This window comes from Clytia hemisphaerica, unplaced genomic scaffold (assembly GCF_902728285.1).
Source record: "Clytia hemisphaerica strain Z4C2 unplaced genomic scaffold, Clytia hemisphaerica genome assembly, whole genome shotgun sequence".
NCBI lineage: Eukaryota > Metazoa > Cnidaria > Hydrozoa > Leptothecata > Clytiidae > Clytia > Clytia hemisphaerica.
In genome coordinates, this window is record NW_027103394.1 from 1038846 (window position 1) to 1058707 (window position 19862).

Sequence of the window (19862 nt, forward strand, 5' to 3'; positions counted from 1 at the left end):
GAGGCGCAAACATGTTTTGCGCCGACGGGAGAAAATTTTTATTTTAACCCTGTGATGTGCTTAAATACGACTCCATTTCAGACTAATTTTGCCAAAAAATCAGGTTATCGAAAGTCTACATCATGGGTAAAAATTTCTTTGAAATAAGTTTCTTTTTATTTGCAAAAACGTGGTGAAGTCATGTCCGCCTCCTGCTCCCAGTGGCTCTGGCCCTGGCTGGCCCTGGCCCTGGCCCTGGCCCTGGATCACTCATCATGCATAACCATGGTTTTATCTTAAACAAACACTTTCACACTTTCAAGGGGGCAAATTAGAGTTATTTAAGATTCGAGGGCCAATAAATGTTTGACCCGAGCGAAAAAATCTGGAAATCTAAGGTGTCTAGATTGCTAGAAAGCGCATCTAAATCATGAATCGTTTCATAAAATAGAGAATTTGAAAGTTGCTGATTTTTTCATGCACCTTCACCTGGCATCCCTTGAATTCGGGATAGGTGCACCTTGGGGTTTTCTACAAACTGTGAAAAGGAAAAATTCACGCGTTCACGCAAAAAAACAGGGCAGATTCACGCATTCACGCAATAGAAATATGGATTTTCACGTTCACGCAAGTTTTTTCAATTCACGCATTCACGCAATTTTTTTTCGATTTTCACGCATTCACGCAACCAAAAAAGCCCATTCACGCATTCACGCAAACTGCTGGGGGGGCCCCCAGTAAGTATCTAAGTAAGGAAGCAATGTTTGAAATCTAATTGTATCCAGCTTCAACCTCGTTTCCTTGCGTATTAGCAACTTTATGAATTTATGCTTACTGATAGCGCCAGATAATATTCTCTGGCGTCCATCAGTAACTTTAATAAAGCCCATTGACCTACGCATGAAAAATGCATTTTTTTTGTTGGAAAAAAAATTTCTTTATGGGGGGAGTAGAAATGTTTTGGCTTGGTTATGGGGGAGTTTGAAGTTTTTTGGCTGTGCCGACCAATCCAGATTTTATTCAGCGCGCAACCAACGCAGAGAAAAGTAACCATTGGTGAGCATCCAAGATCTTGGATGAAGTTCAAAGTTGATATTTTTTTTCCCGTCGTTGAAAACACAACTTAAAAAAGTCATCAATGCTTTGTAAAAAAGAGTCAGTGATAGAGAATCATAACATAAAGTCTGTCTATTATTTCGATTCAATTAAAGTGACATTTCCATAATTAAAAGTTTAGTAATTACTGTTATACATTTGGGGATCATGTAAAAGATTTCTTTCGAAATAAACTCATTACATTTAACTTTCCATTTGCCTATGGCCTAGATTAGGGGTAGAAACCAATCAAGTAGTCGGACGGCTGAAAAGTAAGTGTCAGTCGGTAGATATAAGTTTGGCATAAATTTATGGCTAATCCTCGAATAGTAAGTTTTGGGGAAAATTTGTCCCGATAAATACAATATCAGTATAAATAAGCGAGGATCGCCTACAACCATAACTGCAGGGAGGGAGGGAGGTAAAAATATTTCATCCTGTCAGCTTTCAGTTAGAGCGTCGACTTGAACAGGGTGATGCAATGGCCATTATGAACATGACGTCACGTGGCTATTAGCAAAGTAGACTCAGTTGGCGGAGGGCGGCCACCCAGCCATTCGAATACTGTATGTGGCGCTTATCAAATAAAATTTAAACCGCGATTTAACCTGTGTTAAATCCAAAATTACACTTGGAGGTTTCTGGGGAATTCGTAAATAGTAAGCTACATACTGATACAGTCTGCTAGACATTAATATGGTAATTTTTGCTCTTCATCTTTGATTTTTTTACAGTGATTAGATTGACACATGCGCGATAAAATTTCTATTATTGGTCTTCAGAGGTTGAAATATTCTCAACAACCAAGGGGGGATGAGAAAGTTTTACTCCACCCCTTCTAGTAGATACTTTACGATCGCTCCTTAAAATTAAACTTAGTCGAGAAAAAGAAAATAAGAAGTTGTATCTTTAAATAAGAGTGATATCATTTTAATTTACAAGCTTTTGATATTGAATTGACACGGATGTGGAGCAAGATTGGTTAGAGAGAGGAAAAGAAAAACCTTTAAAACCTTTAACCCTTTGAGTGCCAGGGTCCTTTTTTCTAAGTTTTTTTTAAAAAATCGCTAGTTCAAACTTTAAGGGCTTATATCTCCTGATCTAGAAGGAATTAGAAGCTCGTATATAGCTCGTTGGATAGCTTAGAGTCTCTTCTTTCTTTTGGGCGCCTTCGGCGCCGCCCGATTTAGGAAGGGCGTGGTGGGCGGCGGCCAAGGGGGGGGGTAGGTTAGGGAATTAAAGCAGTCAGGCCCGCTGCGCGGACCTGACTGAACTGATGAAAAGGTGCCAGTGGTAAAATTTCAAATCAATTCACTAGAAGACAGAATAAAGTAAAACAGGGCCAAATTTGGAGGTTCTTGGATCACTCGTTGACCAAAAATAGTCAAAAAACGGTCAGAATCTCAAAAAAGTGAATTTTTGTCAATTTTTTGCATTTTTTTGACTTTTTTGCTTAAAATTTCGCTGGAAAGACTCACTTTTGAATTTTTTTTTGCTTGACCATAAAGGACAATCTAATTCCTACGAGTTCGACCAAAAATAACGATTTCTAACTCAAACTGGGCATTACAGGAGGGCTTCGCCCTCCTATATAGCCCATGTCGTATATATACGACATCGGCACTTAAAGGGTTAAGGAGCTCTGTATCTTTAAAAAGGAGTAGACAGATATTATCACGATATTTCAAAGAGGAAGTAAAAAGGGAAGCCATTGAGTAGCGGAATAATCGGAAATACCGAGAAAAAATTGGAAAGAAATAAATCTTAGAGTAATGGTTGTTTAACGGAATAAACACAGGAGACGAGTCAAATATTAATAATTTGAAATTCTCCAGAGGCTCTCTCTCTCATAACAATAATGAACTTGAATATCTCAAGATCCAGCCCTGGAATCCCTTAACTTGACCTCTTACCAAAAGTACTCTTCGAGGATGCGTTTGTTAGAAGTTCTACGTCAAAATGCTGATAAAAGCATAAAAATTTGCGTTTTTTGAACTACCATCAATTTGACTTAGTCAACCAAGAAAAATGACCCCTTCAAGCCCTTCAAGCTTTAACCGATGTTTTTTGCCAATAAGTTTGGTCCTTAGTTCAAAATGATAATACCCTTTTTGATCATGGAAAATCTTTTCCCACCTTTGCGCTAGTTTGGCAGAGAACTGGTTTTACAGTACCGAGGGACAAATTTAATGAGAAAATTCCAGCAAATAAAACTTATACAAGCTATCCCAGCTGGCACACAACGTTGTTTTAACGTTAATCTGACGTTAAATGGACGTTGTGGACGTTAGAGAAACGTTGAAACAACGTTGTGTGACAGCTGGGTATTCTCTGGTCAACCAAAACCACTCCGGACTAAAAAGAGGAAGTCATGTAAACATAATCGACCTTATCGGAGTTTTTGATTTTTCTAAAACAGCGATGCATTGTGGGATTGTTTCTGGGGTATTACAATAGAATTCCCTCGAGGAATTCCTAAGAGATTTCCATTATAATACCCCCGAAACAATGCCACAATGCATCGCTTTTTTAGAAAAATTAAAAAACTCCGATAAAATCTATTTTGTGCTTATTCAATTTAGTTGGGTTCGGTGGACGACTATTTTCCTTGATTAGAAAGTGCCAGACAATCTTTTAATTAATCAGCCCTAAGCAAAGAAAACTTAAGGCTCTGCTACACTAAATGTAATTCCACCACTCCACTGCCGTTTTACATCCTTTTTTGAGGCCCCGGAGTGGGTTTCGTGATGGTGTGATTGGCGTGATGGCGTGATTGGCATTTTCTCAAGTTCGTGATTTCGTGATTAAAGATTTTGAAGTACGTGATTGCGTGATCAGAGGACCAAACGTGATCAACGTGATCGTAATGGAAAGGAAATTTAACTCATGATAACGTGATTTGAAATTTTTTTGCGTGATTGCGTGTTTTGAAATGGTGACTGGGGAGGCCTCTTTTTTATAAAAACGTCCAAAAAGATATTTTAATGTATTAACTTTTTTTAGTTTTAAGCCTAAAAATTATTTTCACCATACCCTTCGGCAGTATTTTTTCAATCTCTTAAAAAGTCAGGTATGGGTGTTTGAGAGTCGACAAAGCCTTTCGAAATGTTCTTAATATGTTCTTCATATGTTGAACAACTAATCCTTGCGTTCTTATATGGTTTGTTCTTATAAATAAAAAAGGTGTATTCCACACTTTCCTGTCATTAAGAGACGACAAACTAGATGCAAAATCTAAAGCAATCTTGATATTTTAGTTATTCAAGTTCATGATTAATGTTTCCCATAATATTAGGTGGATTCTTTCGTTTGTTTATATTGTTAATTTCCTTCCTTGTCCACTGATTTTTCACAGATTTTATATAATTGCACATTTCTTCTTATAAGCACCACTAAATCTCAGATTCGGGTGTAATTGTTTTTATTGGCATTTTGACCTTGAAATTATTCTTATATTGCTCTTATATTTCCAGGGAAAAGTGCACTATTTATATAACGCTTTTTGACTTACCCAGCTGGCACACAACGTTGTTTCAACGTTTATTTACCGTTCACAACGTCCATATAACGTTAGATAAACGTTGAAACAACGTTGTGTGCCAGCTGGGTTATAGTCAATTAAAATTCATTGTTTATAAAAAAAGTTATTTTAAAACTTATTTCTGGTATTTTTGGTAGCCAATTTAAACTCATGAAAATATATTCTAATAAAAAATGGACTGTAATAGGTTTGGTTTCTTACATATTAGATAATTGAAATTTGAAGTAATTTATTTGACTATCATTATTTATAATGCGGAACTTCGACTACTGTAGACTTCAACTTTCATCTCTTGAAAGGTATAGGAAAACTTGAAGACTTCCAGTCTAGACAAAGATGATTGCCTAACCTTTCTATTTATCAAATATGTCCGTATTTTACAATATCTTCTTGAGTATTTTTTTTTAATACTTCTCTCCTAGTGCACCTTTATTAGAACCCGGGGGATATTTGGGTAAAAAGGGGTACAACGATGTTCTGCTGGTCTTCACCTCCATTAGTCCAGGTAGGGTCTCAAAAACACCAAAATAGGAAAATCTGTCCCTCGTACGATACCTTCTTGGGAGATTTAGAGAAAAAAAATTTGAGAATATTTTGGAATTTCCGTTACATTCAGGGTCAGTTTTTTTTCAAAAGATTGAGTTCCACGTAGAGTCCATTTTTCGAACTTCAGCAGCACACCCCCGTTGGTCGGCGAAAGTGAACTAATTTACTTTTTTATTTATCTAACGCTTTGTTTGGACTTAAGGTCAATTAAAATTGATAGTTCATAGTAGCCACGTTAAACTTTGTTGAACTTTGTTGAATTCTGTTCTAATAAAAAATCGATTGCAGCTGGTTTGGTTTCTGGCATATCAGATTATTGGAATTCAAAAGAATTTATTTGATCATCATCATTTATAATGCGAAAGACTTCAACTTTCATCTTTTGAAAGGTATAGGAAACTTCGAAGGACACTTCCAGTCTAGACAAAGATAATTGCCTAACTTTTTCATTATCAATATGTCCAAATATGTATGTACCTTCACAGGCAATGTTTTTTGGAAATTTACAGTTGTATATTTATTTAAAATACTTCTGCCATACGCCTTTAGGGCCCTCAAATGAGATGAGATGAGTAAAAAAGTACTTCTATGCAGTCGAAGACGACCCGAAGACTCATCTTTCAATAGCTCCAAGTCCTCCCCTAGTGGTAAGTCTGATCACGATATCGTGCAATTTCTTTGTCTTTAATCACGATCACAAAAATCAGCAAAAAACTTGGAAAAGTCCAAATCGCGCATCACGGCTCGAAAATCTTTCAAATCACGATCACGTTTTGGCCTCTGATTACGCAATCACAAAAAAAAACAACTCCAAATCACGAAATCACGCTAGAAAAAAGTCCCTGTAACACCATCACGAAAACCGATGGTAGTGTAGGGGAGGACGCCACTCTTTCTTCCTGGATTGCTCCACATACCTTTGATATTTCTATCTTAATTGTTGAGCATTAAGCAGAGGGGGCTCAACTAACATTTTTGCACTAAATACAATTTTTTTGGCATAAGCCGGCTGGGAATACCCACAATCTTTAACATTGTATTTTAGCCGTATGCTTTATTTTTGCACTACGGCTGCAAATAGTAGTTAAACTGTATCTATTATAGATTTAATCGCAAGCTACATTTCCTAAATAGCACTAGCTAAAATATCATAGTCTATTTATTGTTTTTGTGTTTCTGTTAATTCTGCTGGGACTCTTTCGAAGTGTAAAATGATTTCATAACACCCTCTTCTCACAGACCCAAAAATTGGACAAAATATCGTCCCCGTTGGAAAATCATACTCAATTTTTGTCCCAACTGAAAATAATCTATTAACCAATCCTCACTGCAAAATATTATTCTATTTTCCCCAACCCCACTGAATTTTCTGACTTGAAAACAATATAATTTAAATCCCCAGCCATGAAAATATGGAAACATCAATCCACATCGAATTTCAGTCCGTTATTTTTATCCCAACTGGCTGAAAAAATTCTACCGGGTCTGTGAAAAGGGGGTATGTGCTAGCCAACGCAGTCTATTCTCGTGAATCCCTTTCCTTTGTTCAAAGAAATAGCCAGACTAACCTTTTGGATTAAGTAAGGGTGTAAAACAATGAAGGTATAGCCCAACGCGAGAAGGGATCTTAAAGGGACATAACAGTACTTGCGAAATTTGTAAACAAACTGTATGCAGCGGATACAAAATCAAAACAAATGTCACATGTCAAAATAAAAAATCAAACCAAATATGGCTAATTTTTATTGTTCAATTGTTTTACAAGTTTGTTTTGGACACGTGATTTTCATTGTTCTCTTTAATGACACGTGGTTCGCACAATGTTTACACTTTACTACTGTAATGTCCCTTTAAACCCTTGGGCAAGGGAACATACTGCTTAGGGATATTATAGTGCTTCTTTCAATTTTGGCATTTGCGTGAAAATCATACACCTAGGGGGAGCACTGGGCGAAATAAGAAATTTCCAATCCTAGAAATATCTTGAAAGTATGATAATTCCATATACTTTTCTAAATATATGGAAATATGACTTTTCTATACTTCCAAAGTTGTGGAAATACCATATTTCATGATATTTCCAAATCTGAAAAATCATATTTTCAAAATATTTCCAACTTTTGGAAATATGATATTTCCAAAAATTGGAAATAAATTGAAAATATGATGTTTCCAAAGTTGTCGAATAGAAAAGAAATTGAAAAGTCATATATCCATATTTACAAAAGTATATTGAAATATCATATTTTCAAGATATTTTCAGGATTGGAAATCTATTATTTCGCCCAGTGGAGCATTTAGGTGCTGGACTTTCTTAAAAATTTGAGAAATATCTCTAAGGTTCAGTTGTCCGGTCTTCGCATTCCCGACATTCTCCAACCTGTAGGAGTTCTTTCTAGACTTTGGTTCTCTTATATTTAAAGAAGAAGATTTCATGCTTAAACATGAATCTAAATACAGCGGATTTGCATCGGATATCAAAATGGAGGAAGGTATAATATTTATACAACGGAAAAATTAAGAAAAGTTTCAAAATATTTTCCCAAACAATATAGGATTCCAAAACAGTAAACAATCAAATTTCTATATTGATGTCTCGGTCTTCTTATCCTCAAAGTGCCAAGAAAATGAAAGAGTGAGATGCTGATAATTGATTATGATTCCGAATTAATTAGGCATTGACTCCTTGTAAATACACGTTTTTTTATAAGAACAAACTATATAAAAACAAAAAGCTTCGATGGTCAAAATATTAAGAACAAGTTAAGGATATTTTAAGGCTTTATGTACTCTAAAGCACCCAATTTCTAAGGATATGGACAAAAAAACAAGAACCTGCTAATAACCCAGCTGGCACACAACGTTGTTTCAACGTTTATCTAACGTTATATGGACGTTGTGAACGTTAAATAAACGTTGAAACAACGCTGTGTGCCAGCTGGGAAAACGAAACACTTTCAAAGATGGCAGGTTATTTTGCTTCACTTGCCATTTCTTGGAAGCTGCTTTATTTAATGTTTTGTATATAAGATATCTGTGGTCAGAATTCTTGAAAGGATTCTTTTTTCAGAAAATCACCAAATTGGATCTCACCAAGAAACGAAATGAAGATACAAATCTGTGGTAAACGTGCTCGCTACATTAGGTGCTGCCTACAGCTTATGTCATTCAGTGTCTAGTTTTTGCTTTCTTGTGTACCAGTTTGTCTAAACGGGGCGACGAGGAGTAAGTGATACATATGCCGCGCTATTTTTTATCTGTCAAAAAAGTGAGAATCAACGCTTAGTTTGGGTATAAATGCACATTTGAAATGAAAAATTATTCGGAAATTTTAATGAGTATATGAGACTAAATGAAATAGAAGCCCAAAGGGCTAGGAGTGAATCTTTAATAAGAATAAAACACAAGAAAACAAAACAAAATACAACAGACAAAAATTTTTTAGCTTATCGCTATTGAGGAGGACTAAGAAAGACTACTTAAAGATTCCAACAAAAAAAACTGATAACAAAAAGTTTTGGAAAACTGTACAAGCATTGTTTTCAAATAAAGGTTCGAACAATAAGAGTTATACCTCAGTGGATAAAGAAAAGATCATAAATGACGAGAAACAGATAGCTCAAATATTCAATGACTATTATGGCCAAATAATATCAAAACTAGACTTGCCTGAGTTGTATGTTGCATTTGATAAAACAAATAATCATACTGAAATTTGTATTCAGAAATATAGACAACACCCAAGTGTCACTGAAATCAAGAAAACTGAGTATCTAAATAAATTTTCTTTTATAACAAAAACGAAAGAGGAAGTAAGGAAAATCATTGACTTATCAAAAGCTTTCGACTGCATCTCGCACGAACTATTGATTGCTAAACTTGAAGCATAAGAGTTTTCAAGGAGTGCCTTAGGTCTCATAGCAGCCTATCTATCAGATAGAAAGCAAATAACGAAAATTGGCGACCATTACAGTACCTGGCATAATGTTAAAGTAGGTGTTCCCCAAGGATTCATTCTAGGGAAGCTACTATTTAACATCTACATGAGAGATTTGTTCTACTTTCTTGAAAATAGAAATGTACTGAATTATGCAGACGATCACAGGAAAAAGTCATCAGATCCTACGGGTGGGAAAACCCCATTTCCAGCGCTGGAAATTTTAAAAATTATTTGTTCCGCGTAATTTTTCTCAAGCTGCAAAGTGGAATTTTTTAAGCCGGAGGATTCGCAAAATCCCACTGCGGACTTTTTTTAAAAAATATTTTAGTCTGAAGTTTTAGACGTGTAATATTGAAATAAACCCTTCTTACGAGAAAAAGCACATCACGCTAGTGTGAAACGTAATTTCCACCATATGAATTTCCCTGCAATAAAATTCGGGTACAAATTTGAATCTTTAGGATTTCCGATTTCACACCCTGGACTTTATCTAAAATATTTTGATACATCGATATCGATACATCGGTATTACTAATATCACACTGCGGAAACCCCTTTAGAGTCTTTTTGATATATCTTAGTTGTGAATTTCAAATTAACACTTAGCAACTATATAGTCCACGCAGAAGGTCAAGACAGACAAAGGAAAAAATCATTAGTTCCCACGGGTGGGAAAGCCGAATTAATAGGGTGTGAAAGTCAAATTTATAGGGTGGGAAAGTGCAATTAATAGGGTGGGAAAGTACAATTAATAGAGTGGGAAAGTACAATATATAGAGTGGGAAAGTACAATTAAATACCCATACTTGTACTACGCATGCGTAAAAAAAACCACAAGTGAAAATTGGGTCAAAACTGTTCAGATCGTATGCCAATCATTAACATTATAAAAGTGTATTCGATCAGTGTGTAACACAACGCTAAAGGTGAGGCGTCCCACAAGGGCGGCCTCGTTCGTTCGCAATGGACTTGCATCGCAAGGGCTCAGTGGAATCGTCATCCACCGTGCGGCCGTTCAATCGGTATCACGTCGTTGTTCCGCTGTTGTGACAAAGTGCCGGGATTCTCAAAGTAGCGCAAGTACATGACAGAACGAATGGGAGCTATCGAGCCAATGCTCACGAATGATCGAATACATTTAACAATTTATCAAATAATTGGTAATAGCTAGGTGGGGAATTGAAATTTCAGAGTGTGATTTTCGATTTGACCTTTTGATAAGCTGGGTGTGAAGTTAAAATTTAGGCGTGTGATTTTCATTTTCACTATTCTCAGCACAATGTCGAGAGCAACCATATCTTGCATGTTAGTTTAGTTTTAAACCGCTGTGATTTGTTTTTCATAGAGTGGTATTTGGCACTTCCTACCAGAGTAAAAACATTGCAGGGTCCCACGCGTGGGAAACATGTACTTTCCCACCCTTTTAATTTGACTTTCCCACCCGTGGGAACTGATGACTTTTTCCTGTGGATACAACACCTTTTGTGATAGCTGATTCTTGGGAACAGGTTGGTGAGGAGCTCTCGAATGGAGCTGCTATCATCTTTGAGTGGATAACCCAAAATCAAATGAAAGGAAATGCAGACAAGTCTGAGTTGATAGCTAACAATACCAGCAAAGAAATCTTCATTACTATACAGAATGAACGTATTTTTAACAACAACTCAGGCAAGATCCTAGGATTAACCTTTGAGCCACATATTAACACGATTTATAAGAAAGCTAGCCAGAAAATCAGTGCACTTGCGAGGGTAGCACCGTACATGAATCAAAATAAAAAGCAAAGGCTCATGAATGCCTTCTTTCGAAGTCAATTCAATTATTGTTCGCTTGTCTGGATGTTTCATGTTCGCAGGCTAGATCAAAAAATAAATCACTTCCACGAAAGATGTTTGAGGATAGTGTATATTCTGATCATACATATACTTTTGAGCAGCTTTTAGAGAAAGACGGTGACACATCAAATTCCACCATAAAAATCTTCAGTTGTTAGCAATAGAACTTTTCAAATGTAAAAATAACATATCAGATCTAACTAAAGAAATTTTCAAACATGATGAAAATATCAAAGTAAATCGCAAAACGCCTTACTTCAGATCAAGAGAAATAAACTCTGTTTTTCACGGTTCAGAGTCACTTTCATTTTTAGGGCCAAAAGTTTGGGAATCAATTCCGGATGAGTATAGAGATATAGTTGATCTTAGCATTTTTAAGGAAAAGATTAAGCAGTGGCCTACAGCATGCCCGTGTAGAAACTGCCGGACCTATATAGACGGTGTGACCTGTTTTTCAAAATCAAAGAAAAGTAAACATTCGTTTTCAGAATATTTCGATTACTTTATTACTATATACACTTTGTGTTTTTTAGACAAATTCCTTAAAGGAAGAAATTTTGGCGGGAACTTAATTTGGCGGATTTCAGCCAAATCCGCCAAAATTTCTTCCTATACGTATACACTTTGTGTTTTTCAGACAAATTCCTTAAAGGAAGAAATTTTGGCGGGAACTTAATTTGGCGGATTTCAGATTTGAGAAAAGAGAGATCTGTTGTATACTTTTGGAATGGCTGAAAAACACTATTTTAAGGGTCTATATCTTGAGTTTTTTGAGAGCTTTCAAAGATTCAGAGGTCTCTTTTCTGAAGCTAAAATTTTCCTAAAATTGGTGGAGCTATTCGCGAAATTTTATGCATTTTGCGAGAATTTAATTTTGCGAATCAGTATTATCAACTTATTTCACTGGAATTAATTTTGGCGAAGTCGGAATTTATTTGATAAGAAAAGCCATAAATACGAGTCAGAAACTCTTTTTGTTTCTATGGTAAAATGGGTGAAAAACTTCAAAGAAAATGAAAGAACAATTATTTTGTTGGAATTAATTTTGGCGAAGTCGGAATTTATTTGATAAGAAAAGCCATAAATACGAGTCAGAAACTCTTTTTGTTTCTATGGTAAAATGGGTGAAAAACTTCAAAGAAAATGAAAGAACAATTATTTTGTTGGAATTAATTTTGGCGAAGTCGGAATTTATTTGATAAGAAAAGCCATAAATACGAGTCAGAGACTCTTTTTGTTTCTATGGTAAAATGGGTGAAAAACTTCAAAGAAAATGAAAGAACAATTATTTTGTTGGAATTAATTTTGGCGAAGTTGGAATTTATTTGATAAGAAAAGCCATAAATACGAGTCAGAGACTCTTTTTGTTTCTATGGTAAAATGGGTATGAAAAACTTCAAAGAAAATGAAAGAACAATTATTTTACTGGAATTAATTTTCGCGAAGTCGGAATTTATTTGATAAGAAAAGCCATAAATACGAGTCAGAAACTCTTTTTGTTTCTATGGTAAAATGGGTGAAAAACTTCAAAGAAAATGAAAGAACAATTATTTTGTTGGAATTAATTTTGGCGAAGTCGGAATTTATTTGATAAGAAAAGCCATAAATACGAGTCAGAAACTCTTTTTGTTTCCATGGTAAAATGGGTATGAAAAACTTCAAAGAAAATGAAAGAACAATTATTTTGTTGGAATTAATTTTGGCGAAGTTGGAATTTATTTGATAAGAAAAGCCATAAATACGAGTCAGAGACTCTTTTTGTTTCTATGGTAAAATGGGTATGAAAAACTTCAAAGAAAATGAAAGAACAATTATTTTACTGGAATTAATTTTCGCGAAGTCGGAATTTATTTGATAAGAAAAGCCATAAATACGAGTCAGAAACTCTTTTTGTTTCTATGGTAAAATGGGTGAAAAACTTCAAAGAAAATGAAAGAACAATTATTTTGTTGGAATTAATTTTGGCGAAGTCGGAATTTATTTGATAAGAAAAGCCATAAATACGAGTCAGAAACTCTTTTTGTATGAAAAACTTCAAAGAAAATGAAAGAACAATTATTTTGTTGGAATTAATTTTGGCGAAGTTGGAATTTATTTGATAAGAAAAGCCATAAATACGAGTCAGAGACTCTTTTTGTTTCTATGGTAAAATGGGTATGAAAAACTTCAAAGAAAATGAAAGAACAATTATTTTACTGGAATTAATTTTCGCGAAGTCGGAATTTATTTGATAAGAAAAGCCATAAATACGAGTCAGAAACTCTTTTTGTTTCTATGGTAAAATGGGTGAAAAACTTCAAAGAAAATGAAAGAACAATTATTTTGTTGGAATTAATTTTGGCGAAGTCGGAATTTATTTGATAAGAAAAGCCATAAATACGAGTCAGAAACTCTTTTTGTTTCCATGGTAAAATGGGTATGAAAAACTTCAAAGAAAATGAAAGAACAATTATTTTGTTGGAATTAATTTTGGCGAAGTCGGAATTTATTTGATAAGAAAAGCCATAAATACGAGTCAGAAACTCTTTTTGTTTCCATGGTAAAATGGGTATGAAAACTTCAAAGAAAATGAAAGAACAATTATTTTGTTGGAATTAATTTTGGCAAAGTCGGAATTTATTTGATAAGAAAAGCCATAAATACGAGTCAGAAACTCTTTTTGTTTCTATGGTAAAATGGGTGAAAAACTTCAAAGAAAATGAAAGAACAATTATTTTGTTGGAATTAATTTTGGCGAAGTCGGAATTTATTTGATAAGAAAAGCCATAAATACGAGTCAGAAACTCTTTTTGTTTCCATGGTAAAATGGGTATGAAGAACTTCAAAGAAAATGAAAGAACAATTATTTTGTTGGAATTAATTTTCGCGAATTAGCCCAAAAGATTTTTTTCGCGAACATTTAATTTTGCTTTCGCTGGGCCTTCACGCCCAACGGGCTTCTTGTTTAATTTATTTTAATAATTGAAAGGGAGGCAAACCAATGCACCAACAGAAGAAAAACTATTATATCTCACAACAATTATATTTTCTGGAACTAAAAACCATACTTAGAAAACTATTAGAAGAAAATAAAAAAATTATTTAAAAAAGTTATTTTTCAAAAATTACAAAGAAGCACTAAAAATCAAACAAAAGAAAATCGAGAAAATTATTGCGGTGTAAGTTATAAAATCGTATATAATACATAATTCGAAGGAGAAACTTGTTTCCTACTGTCCGTAAATTTTCTTCCTCTTTCAACATTTAAGGATTTATTGATCCATGACATATTGGCCCGGAGCCACCAGCAGAATATCTCATTTCGCAAACCTCCTTAGCAGATTTTCCTAACAATCCTCTTTCTCTGGTGTGTGCACAATCTGAATCTTTTTGACAAGAAAAGAATTTGTCACGTCTGGCTTCGTCTGACAATCTACACCATGTCTTCGAGTTTGAGTAACATTGACGCCAGCAAGTTCCCTAAAGTTACAAAAATTATACGGAAATTATATGGATGCTTAGTTAAACTTCGTGAAATGATTGTTACCTTAATGTATGCGAGTACTTTACAGTAGTTTTGGCATAATATCGAATTCTAGCTTCTACATTGTTTAAACTGTTATTTTGCCACTCACGAAGTGTTTCTTAAGACGTCATGATTAAAACCGCAGTTTAAGCCTCATAATATAATCTACTAGACGTATGCGCAGCGTCGCACGCTGCGTGTCCCAATCCAGTAAATCACTATACATATAAAAAAACTATAAATGAAGAAAGATAGCTGCCGAAACTATGATACGAGTTTCATTTTATGAAAGTAAGGAGAAAAAAGATAACATTGCAATTTTTAACCACAATTAAGTAAATGGCTTAAGGGCTACATACACTACACAATATATTGTCAGGCAATATATTGATGATATATTGCTGAATGTCGACAATATATTGAAAAGGTGTCCGCAATATATTGTCAGCTCGATTTGCAATATTCCAACAATAAAGGGGGATTGTTTACAGAAAGAAAGTTCCTTTTTATAATAGAGTACCAGTTGTTTACTTCGTACATTACGGTCCGCAAACCATATTGTCGAATATTGTTCGTCAATATATTGTGTAGTCTAAGTAGCCCTTTAGAAGAATTATATTTTAAAGACTTTATAAAGTTTTGAAAGTGATAAAGAGCGGCTATTGTAAACAGAAAGTTAAGCGCATTTGAATAATTCTTCAACAGCGAAAATTATATTTGGGAGGAAGGTTGATGTTAACCCATCCAGCTCCGATGTTCCTGTATAGAAAATCGTATCTTAGCGTCTCAAAGTTAATCCAGTGGTAAGAAATCTGCATAAGGTGCGAATAGACGATGGTTCAACGCCGTGAGGAGTAGGCTTTGTAGAGCTTTGTTAGAATTTCGAAAACTTTTTACAAAACGCTGTAAACACACACGTTTTAGCGTATTAATATATAGATTGCTTTCCCTTTTCTTCCGTGCGATCTTGCCTAAATGATGGGCGGAAATTAATATGGGAAATCCCAGGGAGAAGGGTGCTTCGAAAAACAAGAATAGTTTTTCAGGCACAGTTAACCAGGCAAAATTCCAAGCACTCTGGTCACTGGCTATTTTTTGACTTAGAAATTGAGTTTTGGCTTTTGAAAGTAACCAAAGATTTTTATGAAACCCCTCAAGGCCACTTATGAAGGGTTTATTTTCAAGGATTAAGCATTGCATTTGTGAAAATAGAAAGAAATGAATTGAATTTATTTTCAATCATCAAAGAAAGAATACATTTTGATTTTGCTCACTATCTTCATCTTTTTGACAGTTTTGTACACAAAATACAAATTCTCTAAATATTGAGTTTTGAAACTCAATTCAAAATTGAGTATTTTGGCCGTATAACGGCCACAAAAAAGTGCTTGGAATTTTCACTGTTAACGTAAATGTACATACGTGTGACAATACAAAAGTGGTTCAATCAAGTAGTCAAAATACATTCACAGAGAGCTGCAAAACCAAAATGCTTCAAAATGTTACTTACAATTTCTGTGCATCCTGAACCATCACATTTCCTCATATAATTATGACATCCGTAGCTGTAAACATTGTTACATAGACCTCCAAATTTACATTCATGTTTAGGATCCATTTTTTCTGCCACACGTTCATCAATCATATCTTGTAGTGCTTGGTAGAAATCCCTTCCTGTGTTCGAGTCGTCATTGCTTATGCGATAGGAATAAGCAATCGCCAAAACCGCGGTGAATAAAATGAGTACTTTGATTTCCATTGCCTAAAGAAAAACCAAGAAAAAATTTTTTGTTTATATTTTGATGAACTATAAAATTTGTTTCAATATCTCGTCACTCAGATTCAGTATTGGTTTCTTATGGAGTTATTGAAAAAGTGAAGTGAGAAAACTTATTCGCTTTGGAAAAGTCAGTTCTTTCAAAAATCTGATTAATTAATAAATGTGTACTTACTGTTGTTGGCAATTTCACTATTGCACTGTATACTTCGCTTGAAATTTGCTTTTCGTTTGATTTGCAAGTCTAACGTTCGTCTCTTTTTATACTGAGGCTTTATAATAAGAGCTATTATGTGATTTACTATTCACTTGTTTTAAAATTCACCCAATGAGGTGCTTGGAATAGAATGTATCACACGTTAAATATAATTCCCATCATAATTACCGTAACAACTCAAACCCCAAGATGCAACAGAGGCTTTTAAATGTTTTTAGAGTGATTATATGTCTTGATTCACCCAAGTAGGACTAGAAGTAACAAACAAAATAATTTTGATAATTGGTCAGTGCGTCTTGGAAAATGAGGTGTGTCACTTCAATCATGGAGGTATAAAGAAAAACACGAGTTGAAATTGTCGGTAATTGATCGTCAAAGTTCTTTTTTTTGATTTCTTTTTTGAAATACACGTTTTTTTTTTATAAGAACAAACTATATAAGAACATAAGGCTTCGAGGCCCAAAAATTTAAGAACATTCTAAGAACATTCTAAGGCTTTGGAGACATGCATTTTCTTAAGAAATTACATCAAAATGCTCAAAAAATGGTGAAAATAAGAACACTTTAAGAACATCTTTAGGCTTCAAATTCAAAAAACTAAGAACATCCGAAGGCTTCGAAATCTTTTGACGTTCTTATAAAAAAAAAACATGTATATCAAAAGAAAATACTAAAATACTAATACAAACAAGATAATTTTGATAATTGGTCAGTGCGTCTTGGAAAACGAGGTGTGTCACTTCAATCATAGTATAAGAAAGCCGCGGCTTATTAGAGTCGTATCGTCGAATTGCAGACAAAATTACATTTTGACTAATTTCTCTGCGTACAATTTATTTCAGTGAAAAATACTTTCCAATCAACTAAATTAACCCTTCTACAATGTTTTTGTGCCATCTATTTCAATTTTCCGCTTTTCGAGTCAATCTGTAAGGCGTGATGAAAAATATAGGTATTGTCGACACATAGCGAACATTTTTGGATAATTGCGAGCACTTTTTGTGGGTGAATTACTCTACTTTATCGGTAAGAAATTGTATCAATTTTGACATCTTTCTACTTTTAGAATATCCTAAGCAGACAGTTTAGTGTAAGCTATGGCTAGTATGTACGAATAAATTATAGACAAAAAAAGCGAAAAATCTTAATGTTTCTTTGGGTGTTTCTCCACTGGTGGCTTAAGCTAACAGGATTAACAGAACGTGTAATAAATAAACGCTGAATAGCCCAAAAGTTGTGGATGAAAAGAGATGGTTACACGTTTATATTTTCTTTTGTAAAAAATAATTTCATCTCCCACAGCAAAGCTTTTTTATTTCCTTATCCGCCTATCCTCGCTGTTTTGTTCTCTCATACATGCCCTCGACCGTGTATTAGTGGATGAGAAAATGCGTGAAAAATACAAAAGATCCAACGATTTTCCTCCTGTGTTGCTTTGGGAAATACATTATTTTTCTGAAAAGAAAAAATTAACGTGCAACCATCTCTTTTCATTCAAAAGTTATATGAATAGTTTGGGCTATTCATCATTTTATGAAAAAGTTACATTCATCCAGTTAGCTTAAGCCGTCAGTGGAAAACACCCCTTGGATTTAGTTTTCAAAATATTCACAAATCAATTACTGAAATCATTTTGATTTTTTACGACAACGACGTTTTGGGATTTAAGGAATTTATAAAGAAAGTGTATAAAGAAAAAACAATGCAAATCAGAATACACCTTTTTGACCGTAGCCACCAATTGCCGTGCGGGCATTTTTTTGTCCGCTTTGTCCATCCCAGTCCTTTTTTCACATCTATAGATAATAGAAAACTGTATCAAAATAGGATTGGATCGAGTTTAGGGCGATAATTAAATAATTAAGTGACACGCACCTGAAGGCGCGACTACAGCCGAAAAGGTGTATTTTTGCAAAAAACAAGTTGTCAAAAATTATACTGAAAGAAAGAACAAACTTTATCAGCAAAATTTTTACTGTGAAGACATCTACTTCATCAGAATTCAAAAAGAAATTATGGCCGAATTTTGATCAGAAAGAAAAATATATCGATCTGTAATTACAAGACTAAGTACTAATAACAATGGTAAATGACAAATGACATCCTTTTTAGACCCTTTTTAGGTCATTGTCCCTGTCATTGTGGTAACTGAAAATTTTCCATCCATAAGCTATAGTTAGAAATCGTCATTTTTGGTAGGAATAGGATTGGGCTTCATGGTCAAGTAAAAAAAAAATCAAAAGTGAGTCTTTCCAGCGAGATTTTAAGCTAAAAAGTCAAAAAAATGCAAAATTTGACAAAAATCCACTTTTTTTTAATTTTGACCGTTTTTTTTACCATCTTTATGGTCAACGAGTGATCCAAGAACCTCCTAATTTGGCCCTGCTTTACTTGATTCTGTCCTCCAGTGAATTGATTTGAAGTTTTACCACTGGGCACCTTTTTATAATTCAGGCAGGTCCGCTTTAATTCTGCTTTAATTCCTCTAACATATTCCCCCTATACCACCCCCAACCCGCCCTTCCTAAATCGGGCGGTGCTTAGCGTCAAAGGAGACTCTAAGCTATCCAACGAACTATAAACGAGCTGCTAGCTCCTTCTGGATCCGGGGATATAAGCCTTTAAAGTTTGAACTAGCGATTTTCTTTAAAGAACTTAGAAAAAATGACCGTGGCACTTAGGTTAAACGGTTAATAACGGTTTTTACAAAATGAATGTACAGTAGAATATTTATTATTTGCTTTAGGCAAAAAAAAACCAGGAGTCCCTAAGATTTATAAGAAATTAAGTTTTTTCCAGCTCCCAATATCTGGAAGATTGAGTACTGAATGTACTAAAAAACTTTTTTTTCTGTAGACATTGTAAACAAGTTATATATACTAAATCCTTGTCACGCTTCACTACCCCTTTTTGATTGTAAAATTACAGGCGTGGTCTTTTCGGCTAAATACCTAAATTTGTCAGATGTCAAATCAAGGTATCAGGGTAAAAAAGATTCATATCAACTACCGTGGTATCTTTTAAATGTTAGTTTCCCTGAGTTTTACTGTTGATAAAGCATAAGTTCATTAGAATGGGCTCTTCCAGAAAAACATTGTACATGGGGGTGGAGGATATATTGTCCAGGGGATAGCGAAAAATCATCAAAATTTGCCTTGTCCGTTGGGTAAATCACTGAAAATTATTATATCCTCCACCCCCCATGTACAATTTTTTCCTGGAAAAGCCCAATGTTACTACGAGTTGACCTGAGTTATCCTTAAGTTCCTCGAGTTGAGCGGTGTAGTATTCTATAGTTGACCGTGGTTGTCTTATGTGCTTAACTTAGTTGTACAAATCCGTACAACCCAGGTACAACATGAGCCCAAAGGCTGAGTTGTCCTGTCAGTGTAAACTAAGTTAAACCATGAACATATAAACGACTGGA

General features: G+C 34.6%; 1 protein-coding gene and 1 long non-coding RNA gene across 3 annotated transcripts in view; both read right to left on the reverse strand.

The window, feature by feature from the left end:
- The window catches only part of LOC136824911 (espin-like), a 118943-nt gene that overhangs the window by 29616 nt on the left and 69465 nt on the right, over nucleotides 1-19862 (reverse strand). The window lies entirely within an intron of this gene.
- On the reverse strand, nucleotides 13940-16500 carry LOC136824918 (uncharacterized). The gene is made up of 3 exons (XR_010849192.1): nucleotides 16394-16500; nucleotides 15952-16203; nucleotides 13940-14395 (listed from the first exon to the last, which is right to left on the reverse strand). It is a non-coding gene; the product is annotated as an uncharacterized lncRNA (long non-coding RNA).